The sequence below is a fragment of the Adiantum capillus-veneris genome, chromosome 29, assembly GCF_014529385.1.
Source record: "Adiantum capillus-veneris isolate H3 chromosome 29, ASM1452938v2, whole genome shotgun sequence".
Taxonomy (NCBI): Eukaryota; Viridiplantae; Streptophyta; class Polypodiopsida; order Polypodiales; family Pteridaceae; genus Adiantum; species Adiantum capillus-veneris.
The window spans coordinates 125,258,614-125,266,139 of NC_140959.1; positions in this window are offsets into that span (position 1 = coordinate 125,258,614).

Below are 7,526 nucleotides of genomic sequence, written 5' to 3' on the forward strand. Positions count from 1 at the left end.
GTCCCAACTTTCCGGCGATGTGATCAACAGAAACATAGCTCTAACAGGTTCATCAAAATTGACACCTTTAGTTGACAATTGACTATAGATTGTGTTGAATTCATTCAGATGATTGGACATAGGTGTCCCTTCTTTCATCTTCAAGTCAACAAGCTTCTTAAGCCAGTATACCTGTGAAGCTGCACTCTGCTTCTCATAAAGATCACTCAGCTTTAACCATGCTTGATAAGCCGACATCTCGTCTGCTACATTGAAGTAAACGCTTTCTGCCAAAGTCAGCATAATGGTAGAAAGTGCCAATTCATCCATTTCGTTCCATTCATCTTCGTCCATATCTTCTGGTTTTATCCCCTTGAGCTTTATAGGTTTTATCTGCTTCTTTTGTACCAACACGTGCCAAATCTACTTCTTCCACAATGGCAAATTGGTTCCATCCAGCTTCTTGATATTGTAAAGAGCAGTGTCCTATGATCCAGCCATAGCTACGCTTCACAGTAGTTTACTTTCCTGGGAAAAATTCGGCAGAGTTTCCCCTGTAAACTGACCTCTGAACCAATATCAACCTGTCAAATGAACCAAGAAAGCTTCAGATTCTGCAGAAATTTTGGCACAGTCTCCTTTGTAAAATGGCTCTGGTGTACTAAAAATAGACCAAAAAACAGCTCAAAAAACCATTGTCTCTCTAACACTGTAAGCTGTGGGTAAACCTGTCCTGCACCTGTACTGTCTCTGACAGTCTTGTCACTGTCCTGTAAGCATAGACTGCGACAATGCCTCAACGGCAGTAAAGCAAAGATGCAATCCCAACTGTCTAACTCACAGTCAATACATCCTAGCTGCCTATCTAAGGGTGCTCAAGGGATCGCTCCAAGACCTGTATCACCGAAAGGATCTCAACATTCGAGAATCCCCCAACTCAATAAAACCTCACTCGACCCTCAACAAAGGCTGCAGTAAATTTGACAGTACATAGACTTCCCACAAAGTCATACATCCACAAATTTCCCACTGTATGCTGTAACCGCTGCGGCGGTTGTTTGCTGTGTGACTCACAGCCAGCAAACCCTCAACAGACATACATCATCTCTAACAATACATCCCATGTGGAAGTACCTGCAATGTCAGGATGAAATCTGGAATATCAAGCAGCAAACACAAGCTACCTGATGAACTAGTGGATGTCGCCTACAGTCTGTGTGTAGATGCGCCCATGTCGTATGTGACACGCCTCCAAGAACTGTGAGCCGTCCTTCGATGTGTAGACAGCCACAAATCAACACTTTGGGAGTGTCGATATCCTCAGCACCTGCAGTCGTATGTCGAAAAACCCCAAATTTGTAGAGTCGGATCTGCACCCGCTGAGACCACGTAGTCGAAAATGGTCGGCGCAGACCTTTGTCGAAGCCGAACGGTGGCCTAGAGGACCTCATAATGAAATTCTGACAACACCAAGCCCTTCGAGCTTTCCCATGAGATTTGGGGCTGTGTCTTCGCCTGTCGAATTTCACTCCAATCTGAGCTGGTGACTCTAGCCTCCTGCAGTGTTGCCACGAGCCTCGATCTGAGCTCTGATACCAGTTGAAGGAGTACGAGCGGAAGTGCGACGCGAGAGAGTGCGAGAAGAAGAGCACGACGATATGGTGAACTCGCTCTACTGTAATGTGTAGAGCATAGTGAGTTCTTATTAGGTTTTTACAAAAGAATATGTGTACATACCTGGCGGCCCGCCCACTTACCTGGGCAACCACATTGGGCTTTATACCCCAACACCATGATGTTATATGTGCATACCAGCATGAAGTGTCCCCCGTGAAGAGCTAATTGTCTGGAAGACTAAAGGGCCAGTCTAGCATATCTGTCTCTAGTAGTATCCCACAAGCTGTGCACAAAGGAGACTGATCTGGTAAGCACGTCAATTTCCATAGGAGGGGCAGCTAGCTCTGCTTGAATGATAGCGGGGTACGAAGGCCTTGGCTCTGATTAGTCAAGAGATCATAGATACCAAGGGCCTCTCCATACATCTCCAACCATCCTGGCCTACAGAAGGTCCCCATATCTACACTGCATACAACATATCTGAGGCTACTAAAGTATCAAAGAGCCATGACTTTTTCCGAGGTTCTTGGAACTAAACCTTTGAATGCATCCTCTCCAAGCCTCGCAAGGTCGCAAAAGCTCTAGTCAGTCTAGCCTTTGCTGCTCTCCCCAAAGAAAACATTGGCCCAGTGAAGACAACCCCAAGGTAAGTGTATGCATCTGTATACTCTACAATCTTCTGACCATATGTGAAAGTCGGTGTTGATCTTGTGATCCACTATGGTGTGGTGCTAAACACCATAGCCTTGGTTTTACCAAGGTTTACAGACAATCCACTATCCTCTGTAAAACTGTGTAATGCATCCAACTGTCATTGCATACCCTCTGGTAGTCAAAGATCAACACAATATCATCATCATATAACAACAATGGGATCCATAACCCTGCCATCTCAGCACGTCTATCACCCTCTCTGTCAATGTAATCAGACGCCTCGTCAACAAACATACCAAATAGAGTAGGAGACAATGGGCAACCATTTTTCACCCCAATGATGAAGTGAACTAAATCAGATATCCCCTCCGGAGTGTGTACATGTCCCATCACTGATCTTTATAGAGCCATTATCCCCAAATCAACACTATGGGCACCCCCATCTCTTGCAGTTTGTGCATCAATCAAGCTCTCAGTACCATGTCTAATGCTTTGCAGAAATCCACAAAGCTACAATAAATCCGTCTCCCATGTGACCTGCCCTCCTCAATGATGGCTTTGAGTGTTAGAATATGATCAAGAGTGGAGAAACTCCTCCTGAAATTGGCCTGGCCATTTGCTCGTACACCCTCACCCTCCGCCCAATTACTCACCTGCTGCTCAAGAATGGATGCATACAACCGTGCCAATGTGTGCCCAATCATAATAGTGCGGTAATTCATTGGCTCTGTAGGATCACCCACTTTGAAGATAGGCACAATAGTAGACAACCTCTAAGTCTCAAGTAACCCCTCACACATGGCACGATTGAACAACACTGTAAGAACCTCTACCAGCATATCTCTAGCATGTGTACTGCTACTAGATCATCATGATCATATGCCCTGCTAGTTCTCATTGTGTCAATGGCTCTCTTTACCATCTCAGTGGTAAAGAAGGTGCTGGTATAGGTGGGCATGGATCTCTAGGATCTGGAAGGGGATCCTGTTCAGGAACCATATATAACGATGATGCATACTGGACCCACACATGAGTGGAGTGCTCATGAAAGAATCGACATGCCTCTCCTGAGTCTCTACTCAAGAGCAGCTAATACAAGTCTCACTCTATCTGGGGTAATGTTACGAGGACGTGGCAACTGCTAACCTTAGTTGTTGGTTTCTTTCCAATGATTTTTGTTTAATTTTGAGACCCTCTTTTTGAAGTTGCAAATGGTCGGATATTGTATGTCCAATAAGAGTGGTAGTTTTACCCGCAGGAGGAAGTTGGTCGGCATTGGAACTCGTATAGTAAAAGGATGTCTGGGCTCAATTCAATATCATGTAGGTCCCCCCATCACACTTAGCAAGTTGGTGGATACTAGGAAGTGAACTCAACAAAGGCACAGTGCCAAGGTGGGATCACCAAAGAAAAGTACCCGTGACAGTTGGGCTACATTGCATTTTTGGATGCGGTCCCAGTGGGGATACATGGTTAGATGACCAGTGGGATTCCAACGGAAGCATCCCCTAAATTTTAGAAAACTCCTATTGTTTGGACCATGAAATCAGATTGCGTCATTACCTTCGAAATGACAAGGGGAACATTTTACAGCTCTACTGCAAAGTCAACTGGGCAATTAATCATGAGATTTCTAAGCGAGAATCCCAAAGCAAAAAATTGCATGTAAATGTGCCAAGTGGCCCCTCTTGGTGAACGTTCCTCATGTAGAAGAGATAGCGCTTGATTTCTAGCTGAGAGAGCCTCATTTGCAAGCTTGTCACACAGGCTAAGAGCTATTGACTACAAGCTTCACTCGATTTCTAGCTGAGAGAACATCATTTGCAAGCTTGTCACAGGCTAAGAGCTATTGACTACAAGCTTTCCCTCTCATGTACAGTGTAGTGCAAGAAGTCATGTCCTGCATAGATTACATTGCTCCCTCTCTCCCCTATGTGCAGTAATGTGATGCCCCACAAGAGGGCTTTTCATTTGACCTATGTATAGCTATGTGTTCATATGCCTTTTTGTTGAGGCAAGAGCTTCTCTGAGCAGGAACAAGAGTAGCTAACCGCTAACAGTTGCTCCAAAAGCAGGCATTGGTGAGGGTGATAACCTCACCGTACAAGTGCATTTTCAGCACTGGTTATGTACTAAATTTGGACTATTTTTCAACCATACAAATGCCAGAACCATTGGGAACAATGACCCACTGTTAAAGAACAGTTCACGGACTGTTTAGGGCTAAAAACAGGGAAAAAACTAGTAAGTACAACGGGCTGAATTTATTGTTTTTGGAAAGAAAACAGAGGGTTTATGTCAGTGGAAGTAAGTTCCAACAGGGGAATTGATTTTGAGCAACTTTTGGGGCTGTTATGCTGCTAAAATTTTTCCAGAACAGGTGGTATCTAGCTGGTTACAAATAAAGAATTCCCAGGACTCTTCTTTGTAATTTACCCTCCTAAAGTATAAAGAAATACTGAAAGGGGCGCCAATTCTGGGGCCTACAGGTTATTAGCGTCTGCTCGGAGCATTCTAGCTTTCGAGCCGTGTGTGTGCTTTAAGTGTTAATTCCCATCGCAAGTTACCTTTGCAAAGTTCTCTCTATGTGTGAAAATATAAAGTAAAGTAAAGAATTTCCAGTGAGAGCCATAGCCTATCGCCCTATGGGCCGGTTTCATGGTTCCATTGTCGAGACTAAATCACTTTTTCCTCAGGAACCTCGATTGTTTTGGGTAAAGACACAGAGTACAGGAACGTGGGATTACACTATGGCCGACAAAGGAAAAGGCATTACGGAAGAGGGTTCCTCTCCGCAGGAGAGGCAGGAGATTCCTATGGTATTCGAGATTGGCGAGAGTTCACGGCCACCCCTGTCTGTGCCTTTTCCCGATGTGAATGCTCCTTCAGTGCAGGGCTTTATGACTGGGCAACTTGAGGATGATGCGTTCAGGACTCAATTAGTTGCCGCGGTGAATGTGTTTTTGCAATTGGTGCAGAACCCAAGGTTTATGGAGTTCTTACAAGCGCCACCAGTGCCACAACAAATAAGGCAACTTGAGGATGATGCATTCACGACTCAGTTAGTTGCCGCGGTGAATGTGTTTTCGCAATTGGTGCAGAAGCCAAGGTTTATGGAGTTCTTACAAGCGCCACCAGTGCCACAACAAATAAGGCAACCTACACTACCTACAGAGCCTGTTAAGGCTCAAGCCCAGATACTTCATGTGTCTCGGGAGCACTCGCATGTTGCAGAGTCGGGGGCTCCAAAACAGGTTCCTTCCGTTCATGAACAGGTGGCTAGGACGTCCATTCCACAGGCTATGCGAGTTCAGTTTGTCACCTTTCAGATCCCGCATGCTGTCTTAAATGGACAGGGAACTAGTTACCAGGCAATGCATCAAGTTTTTCCACCACCCATGGTACATCCTAGGTACTTTGGGGGTGGATCTGTGTTCCAGAGTATGGCTAGTTATGTGCATGGAAGCCATCCATACATGCTAGGAATAGTGTTTGGGGGTATGCAAGTCATGATGCCAAACCCCATGTATGAAGCAAGTTTTTCATAGCAACCAGGGCCAGTTTGGGATGCCACAGGGTCATCTTGGCATGGCTTATTATTTTTGACAGCAACCAGATATGGCACCCATGACACAAAATGTCAATGGCCAAGATGCACCGATGATTCCTACTATAGTGCCCATGTTGCAGACAATTCCTTATGACAATTTGGGGACACTGGAAAAGCAAAAAGCTTACAAAGAAGGCGGTGCAGTTGTAAAGTTTAGCACTTTTAGCGGCTTCGAGGATAAGGCAAAGGCTCTTACTTTCCTCCGGAAGTTTGATACAACTTATGCAGGAGGGAATTTTAGAGAGGCCTCTAAGGTCGGGAAAGCCTCTAAGGCCACTTTCTTGAAAGACACTGCACTTACATGGTGGATGACATTGTTAATGCAAGGACAGGCACCCGCCACATGGGTCTACTTCAAGAAAATGTTTGCATCTGCTTGGCTATCAAATGAATTTGAATCTGACGTCATGACAGATTGCCACCAGCTTACTTCGGCTACTTGTAAGAGCTTGTTGGAGTACAATCGAAGGTTTTGTAAAGCGTTACTCTCAGTAACCTACTACAAATTTGTGCCATTGACAGAGCAGATAAAGAAGTATTGTTGTGGGCTGCCTAAGGGCTTTGGGACTATTGTACCAATAATAAAGTGGCTAACCTCACCCAGCTCATGGAAGTTGCTAACACTAGTCTTGCCTTGTTGAAAGGAGAGGACAGTGGGTTTCCGAGCGACGAAAAAGGAGGGCAATAGAAGAAAAATGCAGCAAAGAAGCCCTTTGTGAAAACGGCTTCTAAAGCGTTACATGGGTCAAAAAAGGTCAACAAGGATAAGGACTCAGCTACGAATTTTGAGGTGCAAGCAAAGAAACATAAAAGGAAGCCTTTTATGCGTAAGTCGCTTGAGGAAAAGAAGGTCTTAATGGCTGAAAATAAATGCTTTATACGCGAGCACCCTGGTCACTTTGCTACAAATTGTCCACAAAGGAAAAGACCAGCTGACTCAGATGATAAAGAGGACCAGAAAGGCAAGAAGCCTAAACCCACAACAGGTTTGGTGCTAGATATGGTGGGTGACTGGCCCAGTACAGGTGCCAGCGAGTTATGCAGAGCATGGGGTAAAGTTAGAGATCAGACGACACTCATCTTCTTTGATCCAGGTGCCAAATCAAACTTTATCTCACCAGAGTTAGCTATGAAGCTGGGCATCAGAGATGAGGTACATGGCAGAGGCAGCGTTGGCATGTCCTAGCTACTCTGAGTGTGTTACTCCCATTATTGGAAAGTTGTGAATGCATATTCAGTCATATGTAGACACAAAAGAATTTTATATCATGCCATTGAAGGGTGCAATGCAATACTTGGAATTTCATGGATGCTCAGATAACATGGCGTACTGGACGAGTTAAAGCATGAGGCCACACCTAAGGCACAAAAATTACAATGCTAGGAGTCATCAAGGAGCAGGCTCTACTCAAGGAGGTAAGAAATCTTCTAGCAGCGGGTTTCATATATCCAATGGAGAATTCAAAGTGGGTCTCTTTCGTTTTTGTCACTCCCAAGAAGAATGGTAAGTGCAGAGTGTGTGTGGATTACCGTCCACTAAATGAGGTGACAAAAAGAGATCATTTTACCCGTCCATTTCAAGATGAGATACTAAATGAGGTAGCCGGTCATGAGAAGTACACTGTGTGTGATGGCTACTCAGGTTACTTTCAAATAGGGATTGCAT